Source organism: Canis lupus, chromosome 27 (genome assembly GCF_048164855.1).
Source record: "Canis lupus baileyi chromosome 27, mCanLup2.hap1, whole genome shotgun sequence".
NCBI classification, from domain to species: Eukaryota; Metazoa; Chordata; class Mammalia; order Carnivora; family Canidae; genus Canis; species Canis lupus.
Genome location: NC_132864.1, coordinates 9100114 through 9115965, shown reverse-complemented (window position 1 = coordinate 9115965; position 15852 = coordinate 9100114). Strand labels below are relative to the sequence as shown.

The 15852-nt window shown below is 46.9% G+C and overlaps 1 protein-coding gene and 1 long non-coding RNA gene across 2 annotated transcripts in view; one reads left to right on the top strand and one right to left on the bottom strand.

Annotated features, from left to right (window-relative positions):
• Window positions 1-15852, bottom strand: part of TMEM132D (transmembrane protein 132D) — a 596131-nt gene that overhangs the window by 59310 nt on the left and 520969 nt on the right. The window lies entirely within an intron of this gene.
• LOC140618953 (uncharacterized) lies at window positions 91-14363 on the top strand. The gene is made up of 3 exons (XR_012018925.1): window positions 91-290; window positions 10489-10584; window positions 13997-14363. It is a non-coding gene; the product is annotated as an uncharacterized lncRNA (long non-coding RNA).

Genomic DNA, 15852 nt, shown 5'->3' with positions numbered 1-15852 from the left:
GGCTGAACCTGGCCCCACAGGTGGGCAGGACTGAGGCCTGAATTGTGACATCCTCCAGGCTAGGAACTGCCTTGGTGACAGGCATGTGACTGAGGCTTTGGCTGAGGTTTTGCAGAGAGGTGCGCTCTTCTCCTCCTGTCTTGGAGTGTGAGCAAGAAAGCCTGGAGCTGCAGAAAGCAACATTGCCACTACGAAGGAAAAGCCTGCTGGAGAGAGATGTCAACATTGCAGAGGACGAGAGGACAGAGACCAGGTCCTGATGACCAAGACCAAGCTGCACCCCAGCTGTGGTAATCCCCTCGCCTCCCTTTCTTGGGGGTGGGATTAAGTCACTGTGATTAAGTCTCCATCACTTGCAGCCAAGACCTCAGACAGACATTCCATCTCAGTGGGTTTTGCTCAGACCATGCTATGCAGGTGATAAATGTGTGTTGAATGACCAAGAATGGTGATATGGTTAACAACTAATACAGTGAATTTCTTTAGCATCTTGATCTCCCTGTCAAGTATATGCTGCTTCAGTCCCTGAATCCACATGAGACATGTTTCCAGGAGTCGTGGAAGCAGGGACCTGGTCTGGCTTTGAGTTGGGAGTCCAGGAGAAGAGCCAGCATGCCTCTGATCGAGTCTGCGTTTATTCTGAACACACTGTAATAATTACCTTTACTCCCAATGCTCACACTAATACCAGAACCCAAACAAAAATCTTAGCAGGGGTATTTAACTGAACATTTTGAATAGGTATTTAACTGAACACGCATCTAGAATAGGTCTCTAGACATCAAAATCCAGAACCTTCTGGTGAGCTAAGCTTTCTGCAGACATTTAGCATCACAATGGACTAATTTCAAGGAATCATCTCAAAGGGCTGGGGAACACTTACAATAAATTCCTTTTATGTTAACAAAGCAAAGCAAATATCTAATTTCTTATTTCGAAGCTGATCCTTCATGGGTTTCCAGTAATGTGAGAACCTCTTAAGCGACTATTAATGAGTAAGAAGTAAGATCACAATCCCACTATTTCTTTTCAATGTCCAAAAAGCATCACTTCCCAGAGTTTGCCAGAAGTCATATAAAACTGCTAAGTTCTCCTTCTATTTATCTGATCCTGTTGGGACAATGACACATTTCTTTTTCTGACTTTGACATTTTCGGTGACTTTTGTCACAGTCCCCCACAATGCCAAGATCTTTAAAGAGGGAGCAAAAGCTTTCAGCAGATTCTGGGAAGCTTAAATTCTCTCCTATTTTGTTGTTACATCCTAAATGCTCACATTGTAAATTCCTCTCTGCAGTCAGGGCCGATTCTCACCCGGTGAGCACAGGAGCACATGCTGGCTGGCCTCTGCTCCAACAGAGTGGTACCCATGGCCACCGTGGGCCATGCACTGTGCTGACCGCCAGCTGTCCTGCTAGGAGAGGCCCACGGTGGTCCCCTTCTCTGCACTCCTCCCTCTCCTTGGGCACAGGAACTGAAACTTTTACTCCCTTCTCAACAAATAGTTGGAATAGACAAGAAACCCTTGAAATGTCCATCAGTAAATGACTGATTCAGTAAATCCATGATTCCATAAGCAGAATACTATGGAGCTGTCGAAAAGGAATGGAGCAGTTCTATGTATGCTAACATGGCATGATCTCCAAGTTTGGTGGAAATGCCAGCCAGGTGCATGACGCCAGATGTGGTGTGTAACACTCTGCACATCACCGAGTGGAGGGTAGGTATGCAAAAGTCACGAATGTCACTGGAGCTTGAACTTGACACTAATTATAGTGGCAGATGAGCTTCAGGAGGGCCCTGACATCACTTCATGAATGCTTATGTGTGGTTCCCATAACCAGACTGCCTGGGGTCTCATCTTGCCTCCTCCACATATTATGTGAGTCACCGTGCTGAGTGGTTCAACCTCGAGCCTCAGCATATTTGTCTCTGTAATGGGGATAATATTAGTGCTTCCCTCATATGGTTGCTGCAAAGATGAACTGGATTAATATATGAACAGTACCTGGCTCAAATCAAATGCCAAATGAGTGTGAATTATTATGCTATCTCCAGTGGGAGTGCTCTACCACGGACACATAAAGCCTTTTGCAAATCAGCAAAGATGCATGAAAAACAGATAAAGGTAAAACACTAAAATATTCTAGGTTCAGAATCTTGTTAGGACTGAGAGGACCTCTTGTCCAGCCCAGAAAATGAAACTTTCTCTTTGCTGCCTGGCTCCTCTGCTTCCAGGATGAAGACCCAGGATGAAGGCAGAGAGAGGAAAAGACAGAGGTTCTGAAAAGGATGGAATGATTGTGCCCAGATGCAGGTCAGCAAATGCCAATGTGGATGAAACCCAGGTATTTTCAAGCTGGAGGGCTCCGGGCACCAACTCTGCTTGAAAGTTCAAATGAACAGCTAGGCACCTCCATCCCGGCCAGCAGGTGAAGGCTCCCCCTGGCCCTGAGGAGCAGACTATATGGAGATGGCACAGGCTTCTTTTCTGTCTCTTCTCTGACCACGTCTGTGTCACCCCTGCGCGAACAACGCCACATGCATCCACCCCTCCGCCAGAACGCTGCTGAGACATGGTGAAAGCACCAGACATTTACTGATGGTTTGGGCATAAGAGAGGTGTTCATGGGACAGAACACAGCAGACGATGTTCACACTCGCATGGTGGGCACTGATGCCCGCGTGTCCTGCTCGGGAGCGTCCACTGGCCCGCAGATCCACCCTCTCTGCCATCTCTTCCTTCCAAACGCCAGCCCCCAACCTGCACTTTGTTGCTTCATTTCTCGCAGGACTGATTACATCCTTTCCTTCCAAGCCACACCTGTCATTACCAGTTGAGCTGGTGGCAAGGGGAGGGAGTGCAGGGTGGGGAGGGGTACTGGCTAACTTTCTGTTCTCAAACAGCTGCTCACGTGGTTCTCTGAATACATCAAAATAGTTTCCTAAACTCCTCTTCTCAGAGATGGCTTTTGCCTCTCTCTGGATCCCTCTGCAGAGAGATTAGGCTGGAAAGACATTGAAATTATCTTCCAAATTAGGCCAGCCTCTCCTGTGGCCCCCTTGAGGATGACCTAGTTGGCTCTGTGAGGATCTCATCATTCAGAAATGCAGCGCTGGCAAGCATCTATTGTCCCGAGAAGATGTAGTGACAACCACCTCTGCCAGGTCCTCACGAAAACCCCTCTGCTGCTAGAGATGGAGGAGGTTTTGAGAACCATGTGAGAGTGCTGAGTGATCCAAAGTGGTGGCCTCATCACAAGGACACTCGAGTCTGCATTGGTGACTGGGGCTCACACAAAGACCCAATGGTTTTATTGGGGGGCATTTGGTGCCATCGTCAGTGTCATGTTTGAGAGAATAATGAAGAGAAGTATGGCCTAAAGCGTATCCCCCAACTTGTATGCCGAGGCCCTAGCTCCCAGAGTGACTGTATTTGGAGAGAGGGTCTTCAGGAGATGAGTAAGTTTGAATAAGATCATAGGGTGGGGCCCCAATCCACTAGGACTGGTGTCCTTACAAGAAGAGATGCCAGAGTGCTCTATCTCCCTGCACGCCAGAGAAAGGCCACGTGGAGGCTGACCCAGAAGGTGGCCACCCACAATCCAGGAAGGGAGGTCTCACCACAAACCAACCCTGAGGGTACCTGATCTCAGACTTCCAGCCTCCACAACTGGGAGAAAACAAATTTCTATTCGGTGAGCCACCCAGCCTGCAGGATCCGGTTATGGTGGCCGAGGAAGCTAACGCAGTCAACGTGAGACAGCTAAGCCAGTGTTAGCATTGGCATCCATGACGTGCCCTTGCCTTCCTGCAGGCCTGTCTCAGACCCGAGCCAGCAAGGTCACCACCCAGCATGAACCACGCGGCCCATTCACGTTCAGAGTTACTGGACTGCTGGGGATTTACCCCAAAGATACAGATGCAATGAAACACCGGGACACCTGCACCCCGATGTTTCTAGCAGCAATGTCCACAATAGCCAAACTGTGGAAGGAGCCTCGGTGTCCATCGACAGATGACTGGATAAAGAAGATGTGGTTTATGTATACAATGGAACATTACTCAGCCATTAGAAACGACAAACAACACCCGCCATTTGCTTCGACGTGGATGGAACTGGAGGGTATGATGCTAAGTGAAGTAAGTCAGTCGGAGAAGGACAAACATTATATGTTCTCATTCATTTGGGGAATATAAAAATTATTGAAAAGGAATAAAGGGAAAGGAGAGAAAATGAGTGAAAATATCAGTGAGGGTGACAGGACGTGAAAGACACCTAAGTCTGGGAAATGAAAGGGAGGTGGGCGGGGGTGTGTGTGTTGGGGTGACTGGGTGGCGGGCACTGAGGGGGGCACTTGGCGGGATGAGCACTGGGTGCAAATCAAACTCCAATAAAAAAATTAAAAAAAAAAACAACAAAAAAAAACAAAAACCAAAAAACCACGCGGCTGCGGGACCCCACAGACCCCATCCTCATCAGAGACACCGCGTGGCTGCGCCTGCCCGAACCGCGTCCCCTGTGGGTGGCATCAGAACCCTCCCCCGCCTCCGGATTCTGCATGCTCCGCAAGCTTGGACAAGGCACCAAGTGGGTGGCTGCTGAAAGGAGATTCTAGACGTCTTGATAATAAGGCAGGTGTGTTCTTAAGAAATTAGTCTGCAACAATATAAGAGGTAATTGTATTTGTGTCTGGAATCGGAGAAGCATTTCTCAGGATAGCAATGTCAAAGCAGTGCAGCAGCTTTTGTTTCAAATCTCATTTTAATTTCTTCCTCCTACAGTCAAGCAACAGCTACTATGAATTCAATGAGCCTTGGGATTGTGCTGTGATTTTTTTTTTCCTCTCTGCCTCTGCAGACACATGGTCTGCCCTTCCCTGCCCCTGGCCTCTCTCAGAAAGTCCATGGTTCTGATGCACACCATCAGATAGCCTTCCTCACTCGATTCCAGGCCAGGGGCGGCCAGTGGACGGCAAGGGCAGGAAATCAGAGCAGGAGGAGAGAATGGCTGGGGTATTTGCTCCCTGCACCCCCTCCCTGCTGGGTTGTTGTTTGCCATCTGCTGCCTCTGGTTCCTCTACCTGTGCATGGAGCTCCTCCAGGGTCCAGAGCCAGCCCCTTCTCCTTGCCCTCCAGGCCTACAGGAGACGATGGCTTCTCACTGTTACTGGTCCCTAGGACTCCCCTCTCCTCTCTAGGTTCATGCTGGCCCAAGAGATACCCTTATTACCCCTGTAACCCACTTTACCCCAGCTCTTCTGCACCCTTCAATCCTCTGCCTTTGCCTCGAAATGGCAATCTTCTCTGCAGGAAAGAGAAACATTGAAGTGCACTGCTTGATGGAAGTCAGCACACAGTGATGGTCCATTCTTGTTCAAGCATATGGCTTCTGTGTGGCTCTTGTGCCCTCCCTGGCTGGGACTGGGCACTTGAACACTGTGACCTCTGGCAATTCAGCAAGTTCCCCAGTGGGTAGCTCGAGTTATGTGCACAATCCTCAGAAACAACCCACAGCACACACCTGGGGTCTGGAGGCTGATGGGAGGGTCGCTCCCAGCTTTGTGCTCACCAGGAGGTTGCTCCCTGGCCAGCGGGTAGCCAGCGAGGAAGGTGCGGGCACCTGCTCTGCACCAGGTCAGGCATTAACGTCCCTGGTACCCACACTTGGCGTGGGCCTGGCAGTGTGGCCACGGCAGAGAGACCCACTGTACTACAAGGGGCTAAAACCATCGCGTGTTGCTGAGAATGTGGAGCAGCAGGAATTCCCAGACTCTGTGGACAGGAAAGCTGGCGGTTTCTTATCAAGCGAAGCATATACTTGGCTATATGACCCAGGTATGTCACTCATATGTATTTACCAGAAAGAAGCAAAAATATGTTCCCACCTAAAGACTTGCATATGAGTGTTCATAGCAGTATTTATATACGCTGAAAACCAAAATCATCCTAGGTGTCCATCAAAGGAAAAATATATACACAAATTGGCATATTCTTGCAGTAGAAAACCACTCACCACTCAGAAGGAAAGAATTACTGACTCACATGATAACACGAGTGAATATCAAAAATATTACACTGCATTGAAGAAGGCTTCCACGCTGGATGATCCACTCACGTAAGATCTTAAGATAGGACATTGGTGGAACTTAGCACCTATGAGGTCATTGGCCTGCTCTCCCCAGAGGAGGGGTGACAACGTCTCTAGCTGGTGGGCAGATAGATTCCCCCACAGACAACTCCTAGAAAGAGCTCATAGCAAAACCCAGCCTGCAGTGCACAGGTGGTCTGTTTGTCTGGCACCATCGCTTTGACACCTGCCAGGTAAAAATCAACACAGGCAACAGGAGTCAGGGCCACCTTTCCATATGCAGCCCACAGTCCCAACATTTCACTCCACAGAGTAATGAGAGATCAGAGGACTTTTGCCTTCCCTTTGCTACTTCTTGACTCACAATTTTCCTCATTAAGGTTTATTTCTTAACACATATCACATGACATCATGGAATCTGCCTTAAACCACTTTGCACCCGAGTAGACATAACTTAGATCTATAGGATGTGCATCTCTTTAACATTAAAATCATCTAATTTTGAATTTAAATGGCAGTCTGACAAATTGGGAAGCAGCCCAAGCCCTGCATTCAGAGTTTCTAAGATACGGGATCTCATGGAAGTGTGAAGAATTACCCTTTACCCAGAATATTGCAGGGGGGACGGCGGTGAGCAAAGGCTAGTACACTGTCTCTGTTGTAGCTTGAGAAATGGATGAAGTGAACCCCCCCCAGAATGAGAAAGCTGTAGAAAATAAGTATTTTTTTCCTCTGGTTGGAGGACCAAACAATCAAGCTCTGAAAAGGTAAAAATGAGGGCCACATTCACCAAGATAAAATGACAGATTCAGAGTTCAGAGAAGGGGAAAAAAAGTCAGTCATGGCAATTCTTGGAAAAATGTATTCACTTTTGAAAAGCGTTAAGGGCTTAGCCATAGGGAGAAAATGCAGCTTTGTGTAAGACTTATAACTATAGTTTCTTAAGAGAAAGAAACATTCCTACCACCAATAATGGTTTTGCTAAAAAGTCTTCGACCTGCTAGAACAGATTTCCTGAGCTATAATTCACATACCACACAAACAACCCTTCTTAAAGGTACAAGTATGTGTCTGTGGCATCCTGCCAGAGCTGTGCAACCATCACCACTTCTAACCTTTGTCACCCCCCAAAAGAAACCCCATATCCATTCTGGCCCCCTTCAAGCCCCTGGAAACCTGTAATCTGCTTCCTATTTCTATGGATTTGCCGATTCTAGATATTTGATATAAATGGAATCATACCATATGTGACTTTTTATGTCTGGTGCCTTCTACTTAACATAATGTTTTCATGGTCCATCTGTGTCCTGACACACCTAGAGCCTAAGCTGTGCTTTCAAGTTCATCTAACATTGTCACTGCTGATATTTTGGGCTGCATCCTTCTTTGTTTGGGAGGCTGCCCTGCCTAGGACCAACCTGCTCACCACCCACTAGACGCTAGCACCATCTCCTCCCATGTTGATGGCAACCGCAAATGTCGCCAGATAGGGCCAAATGTCCCCTGGAAATTAGAGATTATCAGTCCCAACCCTCAGAGTTTTTGGTTTGATAGGTCTGGTGTAGGGCCCTAGAATTTGTATTTCTATCCAGTTCCCAGGCGATGCCGATGCTGCTAGTCTGGGGATCCCACCCGGAGAACCATCTGAGAGTAAGCTCATCTTACCCCTTTTTATGAACTAAGATGCTCAAACACAAGCTCCTGCTGTGGCCAAACAGGAAACATAATTATGAGACATGATGGTATGATGATGTTGTGGCTGGAGCAGAGCTGTGGCAGCCACTATGTGGTCCTGAGTCCAGAGCCAAGAGAGGTGCTGGGAAGCCAGCCTGAGGAGGCTGATATCATGGAGCTGCTGACAGAGCCACATCTGAGATCAGCAGTCTCTGAGCTTGTGATCCTGCAGAATGGATTGTAACTCCTCTTATTAGCCACTTCTGATCTGTTGTTCTGTTATTTCAGCTGATAATATCTTTGAAAATCCAAATACAATGAGGGAAGTTAGGCCGTCTACTTTTGGTTTATCTCTGTATCTAGAAGTGGGTCTAATACAGAGACGGGATTTAAGACACAACTGGTGAAAGAAGGAAGGGCTTCAGCGCCACTCCTCGCAAGCTTCCGCCCTGTCCGCATCTCGTTTTCAGGGTTTACACAGCATGCCTAAACACCACGTCTACTAATACTTACTTAAAAAAATACTCTTTACCTTCTGCTAAGCAAAATATTTGCAAAACCAGTTTTGATGTGTTACTTATAGTTTTGCAATACATTAAGTGCACAGACTGTATTTTGAAAGCATCCATCTACATACCATCTAGAATCCTTATGCCTGCTATGGGCTGCATCCTGCCTGCATGTCAGGATGGCATGCTGGACCACAGCCAGTGCTTAATTGGGTCCACGGGGGTCTAAGTTGTTCGTGAATAATCATGAAGTCTCCGGACCCCATTCTCATTTAGAGCTGCTCCTCTCAGGTCAAGGGTGAGGCACTGTAGGGAGAGTGAGTCCAAGTGCTCTTACTGTATGCAAACCGAACAGATAAAGGATAATGAGATCTGAGTCTGGAACAGGGCCCCTCGAAGCCGTGGCTCATTCACCACCATGCTCAGGGTGGGGTTTACAGAGCAGGGAGTGAGCAAATAAGCCCAGCAAATGTTTGCTGATATAAAGATTAATAGGTCTTGGCTCTTCCAAAAGTATTCCAAATGAGCTGTTTTAAGAAAGACTGCTTTTGAGATGAAGAACATGATGCTTCATGCCCCCAGACATTTTACCATTTTGTACCTAAATATTATAAAACAGAATTTTCTCTAATGATTCTTTATTTCTCACACCAACTTAAACAGCTTCTGCTTTGCCAGCTCCTTTTGTCCAAAGCCAGGCTTTTTCTCACCGAAGATTTCCAGCCCGAGGGACTCTTCACCCCTGATGAGTGGATGATCTTTTTAACACCTGCAGTTTCTATCATGTTGCATTAAACCAATCTTCTTTTGTGATTTATATTTATGCCAGTGTTCAATTCTATCACCTTCTCCTTCCTGTATTCTCGATTTCCTCTCAGATTCTTTTTGTCTCGATAACATCATTTCTGTAGCTAAGTCATAGGCTGTCACTTTGCATTTATGAGCCGAGACATAAATTGTCCATGATTAGTTTTGTGAATATCCGTAATGACTAATGAATGCATTGATTGGATCTCTAGGGAGGGGCTTTAACTTCTTCGTAATGGATTGTCCTCACCCCATACCTCCAAATGCCCGGATATTTAACAATGCATGGGATGGAGAGGTGATAAAAATTTGTCATTCCTTTTCGGGGTTTTTAGATGTGAAGAAAGGCAAGGCTATATCTTACTTGTTTGAATTTTGGAGTAATTTTAAGTTGTGGTTCAAGAGAGGAGGGGAATGAACATCTATTTTAATAAAAATGCACTAGAATGAACCTAGCCGGCTACGTAAATACTCATCCAAAGTGATAATCAGACCTTCTGAGAAACAATGCCCTCTTCTCAGGGAAGTGTAATGTGCTGGAGTAACAGGGTCCCAGGGCGTGGCACCAGGATCCAGGTTTTGATGCCACCCCCTAAACTGCCCACCTGATACCAAGCATGTCTGACATGGATTTCAGTCCCCTTATGTGTTTTACAAGTTTGTTGGTAATGAGGAGAATATATGAGAAGCCTTCATATGCTCTGAATATATTCATATATTCATACAATGCTGCATCAATGAAGTCATCCTAATAAGGCAATGCTATCTCACTGCTGTACCTACCTGCCTGCCTCAGTTTACCAAACTTGTTACTGTTGCAAGTGTAGTGGTGATTTGTCTACCTAACTTCCTGGAATTAGCATTCTCAAGAACCTTCTGGGTTTCATCTCGTACAGGGGTTGGGACTTGAGGGCAAATATTTGGCAGAGTGCAAGATGCCCTTGTAAATTATATAGGGCAGCATCATGTTGGGTCTGGAGATCATCCCAGCAGATCTGACAATATCCCTGCTCTTCCTGGCAACTGAAATGGTCCCAGTTTCTTTGGTTGGGCATGGGATGTGGGCAGGGGGCTTGTGGCAGAAACTACATTGTGTGGAAACTGGTGTCTTCCAATGCTGACTGTACCAGACGCCGACACCCCAGAGGCACTGGGGAAGGGAGTCGTGGGGATGCACAGGTTCTGGCTCCCTCCTCACTATGACCACAAGGGGATCCTCAGTGCATGCAAGGTGTGAGATCTCCCTCATTACTTAATGGTGATTTCTCTCTCTCTCCCCTCCTAAGCCCATGTAAGTAAGTGCATCTCCATGACAGATTTGCACAGCGTGGCTCCCCTGTACTGCTCAGAAGCAGCTGCCTGCCTCACACAATCCTCGGGACTCATAACGTTCATTTCTGAATCTCAGGAAATCTTTGGACTGCTTGGCCACGTCCATGGACGAAGGTGGGCCTCCAGGAGGAGAAGCTAGAGCATCAGGAAGAGTCATTCTTCTCTATGCCAGGTAGGGGATTTCAATGCCTTCCGGGATTCTCAGCAACCCTCCACTCTGCTTTGATGGCTCTCTCTCCACCACGGCAGAGGATACACTGCTTTAATTACAGTGAATTAAAATCCATTTTGAGACTCCTGTGGCCTCTGAGAGAATGTGAGACGTCTTACTGTCAGTAATTAGCTTTGCAGAGGGGCGGTCGGTGACGGCAGGCCTGGCAGTGCTCATCACAGGTGTGAGGACCAAGTCTGGCGATGAGCTTCCAAGAAATCAGATCATTTCTGTATGTGTGTTATGGGCATTGCTCCGTCACAGCTGTCAAGAAGCCAAGTGCTAGGCGGTGAGGTGTACTTAGCCTGAGAACAGAAGCTGCCATCTGGGGACAATTCTGTCAAGTACCTCGGAAGAAAAAATGCAAACACAGCCACGGTAGCCTTCGATTGTGGCTGGCCTTTATCCGAGGGTCTTCGCTGTGATGAGGCGCCCGCTGTGCACACTCCTTACCCCAGCTTGAGGGGTACCATGTTGGCAAGTGCACAGTGGGCAAGATTAAATTTTTAGGAAATGAGGAATTAATTGGACAAAGAAAAAATGATACGAATCCTTAGAAGTGAAATCACAAGTCAGAATTACTTTACTTGTGAGTTATGTTCAAAAGCCCATGAATTCATATATTAAGACAAATTCTTATCGAGATTCTGAAGTGGTATGTCCCCTTATGGGCTCCCTCAGTCACTTGGTGCCAGGGAGAAACAGGACAGGTGTCTTGGTGAAGAGGGTAGTACTAGTGTGTGTGTTTGCTCCGGGCCACTGGGCCTGACCCCAGGCTGAGCCCCGCACAAGATGAGCAGGAACTAATCTGCTAAACAAATCACACTGAACACAGGTGCAAATTATTTCACCAAACCTCAAGTCTAAAACCAATTAATGTGAGCCCGGTTGAACCTGAGCTGAACTTCCTTATATTCTAAGATTACAGAATGGTCTCACACTTGAGCTTGAAGCTGACCTTAAAGGTCAAAATTCCCAATTCTACCTCGAGGGAGGAAGATCCAAGGGCTCATTTACACCACCCCACAGAAGTGGGCCAGGAAAGAAAGGGGGCATCAGGGCACAAATGATCATCGTATTTAAAAAAGCATTTCCAAGCTTTCAAAGAAAAGAAGATTTCTGTTATCTGAAATAAATGGAAGATGTGACAGTGCAGAAGAAAGAACCTTTTTTTTTCAGTTCAAAAGAACTTTTGAAAACAAAATGAATGAGAACAAGTTATCAATGGTTAATTCTTGATTAACTGTGCACCTTGAAAATAAAATTTTTTCCCCAGGTGTTGCCAGATGTAGTAACAAATGTTCACTTAGTAAGCCCAATATTCTACATTTCCTTCTCAAGTGGTTGGCTTTAAGATTGATTTCCTGGAAGAATGCTTAAAGTTTATCTATATTTCTATATCTTTCCATTCTATCATCTATCTATCCATCCATCCATCCATCCATCCATGTATCCATTTATCTATCATGTCTATATCCATTCTATCATCTATCTATCTATCTATCTATCTATCTATCTATCTATCTAATCTCCATCCACCCTATCTATTATTATCTATATCCATTCATCCATTCATCTATCCATCCAATCTATCTGTCTATCTATCCATCCACCCACTTATCTCTACATCACTGAATTTAAACCACTTTGTTCTGAAATAAACTGCACATAGAGCTCTAGAAACTGTCCAGAGGTCCTGGAAATGTGTCTGGTTTTAATGAAGTGATCTTACTCTGACAACACCACAGAAAGCCTCTAAATTGAGCTGCCACAACAAGAATTCCTCAGAGCTGTTGAAGGTTTGCACAGAGAGTCAGAACATCGTGCTGAGCTCCTGGTTCCCGCTGACAGCAGAGCTCAGAGAGTTTTGTAATCTGCAAAATGCCAGACCTTTCCTTTCAGAGCCTCTGGCACTCCCACCAGGAGGGTGGGTCTGAGAGAACCTAGGTCCCTACAGCGGTTTTACGTACACCCCTGTTGAGAGTACACATTTAAAATTCAGGTAAGCCAAAGGCTCCATGATGCACATCTGACTTACTTCCTGCTCCTCGGGACTTGTTCTGGCCACCCAGGCTATGACATGTTTAGGGAGCCCTCCAGACCCACCTTGCCTCCTTCTGTGCCTCTGCTGGGGCAGGGACTCTGACCTGCATTCTTCCCAGGTTTGGTCCCCTGGGAAGGGGTCCATGGAGCAGAGGGCCCAGGCCCCCTCTAAGCCAACCTCATTGTCACCGGTGCCCACGTCCTGGCTCTCCCATCAGGTGTCTCCCAGTCCATCAAGAAGTGTGTTTATTTGTGATGGGTCCTGGTGCACCCTGGAGCCAGATTGCCTGGGTTCAAACTTGGGTGAATACTTCAGATTCTCCATCTGAACCCGGCCCCCCTCCCTTCAGGGATGTCACGAAGATGAAATGTGCTATTGCGGGTCAGTGCTCAGAATAGTTGTGGGACCTGAACAACCATGAACAGTAGGTGTACTGATCATTATCTGCTCAACTACAATGGTCACTATAAATTCACTGTACAGATGACAATTTCATTTTTTCAGATTTGATTCTGCATTATACCAACATCTTATGAATGTTCAGAATTCATGGAAATAACACTATTTAATACATGTTTGATACAGTATTTTATGTATTATGAAATATGAGGTAAATCCCACATTCTTAGCATGCTACGTATTAAGCAACTATTGTCCATTTAATGTAAATAAGCAGCTGTTACAGATTCTCCTACTTTCTTGGATTTCAGGGCCCTCCACCCTGAGAGTACCCCTTTGTTCCACTTCTTTCTGGGCACAAAGTGACTCCCTGTCAGTTAGGTAGGACCATGAGATCGAGCTCCAGTGGACGGAACACAGCCCACAAGCATATGGCATGATTTTCCAGGCTGCCGTCCGTCCTGCTAAAAAAGAACTAGGGAATGGAGAAGCCACAAGATGGAAGGAGCCTGGGTCCCTGAATTGCCATGAGGAGTGGAACAGGAACACAGTGTTGAACTGTTTGTTGCACAAAGAGAAATGAACCATGAATGTTTTAGAGGCTTGCGCGTTACAACGGCAAGCCTTACTCTAACCAGCCGGGTGGCAGGAGGGCAGAGGGGAGGATGCTAAGCAGCTGCACAGTCTTGGAGGTAAAATGAGGCAGGGGGGACTTGGGTGAGGATGTCGGGGAAGCGTTGGTGGTCATATAGTGGGGAGCCATGAGGGCCAGTTTGAAAGTCTGAACTAGTGTTAATTTAATGTTACTTAAAAATGAGCTTGGGTTATAAACCTCTATGGCCATAATTAAACCAGAGCCACTTAATTTTTTAAAAAAAAAAGTAACAGACCCGGCTATGCAAAGTGAATGCCCTTTGTGTCATCACACAGTTAGAAGTGACAGCCTGCCGTACTCCTCCGAAGAAGTGGTGACACCGTGTGGCACTGGGCCTGGACGTGTCTCTTCTCCTGGACAGTCATGCTTCCTGCCAGCATGAGATAGAGCGACTGCACACCTCTGCACATGAGGTTCACCTGTGCTGACTGAGGAAGGTGACAATTTCCTTATGGAATGAAGTCCTCTGGCAAAGGAGGATTTTCTGGTTCTTGTGTGCCACCTTTGCCACCTGTCACTCCATCCACCTACCACCCCTATTATTCTTTATCAAAATGCTTCTTTACCTCTTCCTTATACTAAATCCTTTGTAAATTTAGTCTAGTCCCAAGAAAGAATATTGAGGAAATTACCGTGGGCGATGTTGGACATGTATTCTTCTAATAAACATAGAGGATAAACCTACTGACACAGAAAATGTTCTTGTTCCTGTCTCAGCAAATGCTGTGAATCACACTAGGAGAGTGTCCAGGGCACGATGCCTTCTTAACACCATACAGATGAGTGAGCCAGCTCCAGGTGCCTTCAAAAATCATGATCATGGTTTTTCTCAGTCTTACCCTGGGGATGACTTTTCCTTTGGAAACAATTAGGTTACAGATTGTGACTCAGTGAGATGTTGCTTCGGGGTCCTTGGTGTGACTGAGACACATCAATGCTCACTTCTCAGTTCTTCTCTGTACTTAGAAATCTCCCCCAAAATATCAGACCTGTCCTTGCTCAGTGAGGCGGCCCCATATTTGGGGTGACTGCACATCTGGTTTGTCTAGGATGGGACAGCAGTACACCCCTACTCATGAAAAATGTCCCATTTTATTCTAAAAAATGGCCTCATGGGAGGAATATACTGTATTATGTTCTACTCACAAATAGCCTGTTGGCAGTGCCCATCACGTGCTTCCCTCAGCACCTGAAGCCTCACACACAGCATGCCTGTGCTGCTCCTTCCTTCATCCTCACGTCCCCCATGAACCTGCTTCTTCCTTCCAAGATCGGTATTTTGTGAATGGAACCATGGCCCCCAAATCTGCCCATGCCAGGAGAGTGGGCGTCATCTGTGGATGCTATTATCACCTTCTGACTGGTGATGCCTGTCCATTTTATCTCTCATGGCTCACATCTACTTTCCTTTTGCAACCCCCACTATAGGGGGTTAGCATGGTTAACTCATGGTTAACTCATCATCTCTTGCCTGTGATTATTTAAACAACAGGGCCCAACCCTGGCCCCTTTTGTCATCCACTCACTGTGCTGTGACTGGAGGGATCTCCCAGTAGCACCCCTGGCCCAAGGCACTCGTCCTGGCTTACACACCCAGCCTGGAGGCAGGACCCCACATGTCTTAGCCTGGTGTGTGGATGGACTGCAACTTCTAGCTTATCCAATCAGGAGCAAGCATCTGTTTTCTACCACCTGAGCTTGGGCATCAAGATGGACCTGGCCCATAGAGTGGAACTGGCCCAGGACGATGCGATTCCGGCAGCCCCATCACCTCTGACCCCCAGCCCCAGCCAACACAAAGGAAACCACCCTGAGTCCGCTAGCCCTGCAGCCTCCCACTGGCACCGGGTGCAGCTGAGGCTGGCACAAGTGCCCAGTGTACCACAGGCTTCTTAGGGAAACAAGTGCCGGCTGCCTCAGCTGTTAGGTCTTGCGACTCTTGCTGGGTAGTATCAGTGTGGCGACAAGGAACAGCTACACACGACACTCTAGCACCTGGGATCCATAAGCCCCCTCCTACACACATCTCTGGCCCAGTGGTTCCTAAACAGGGGGGACTTTGCTTCCAGAGGAGGGTCAGCAAGGACTGGAGGTGGTCTAGCAACCCCACGCAAGTCAGCTTCATGTCCTA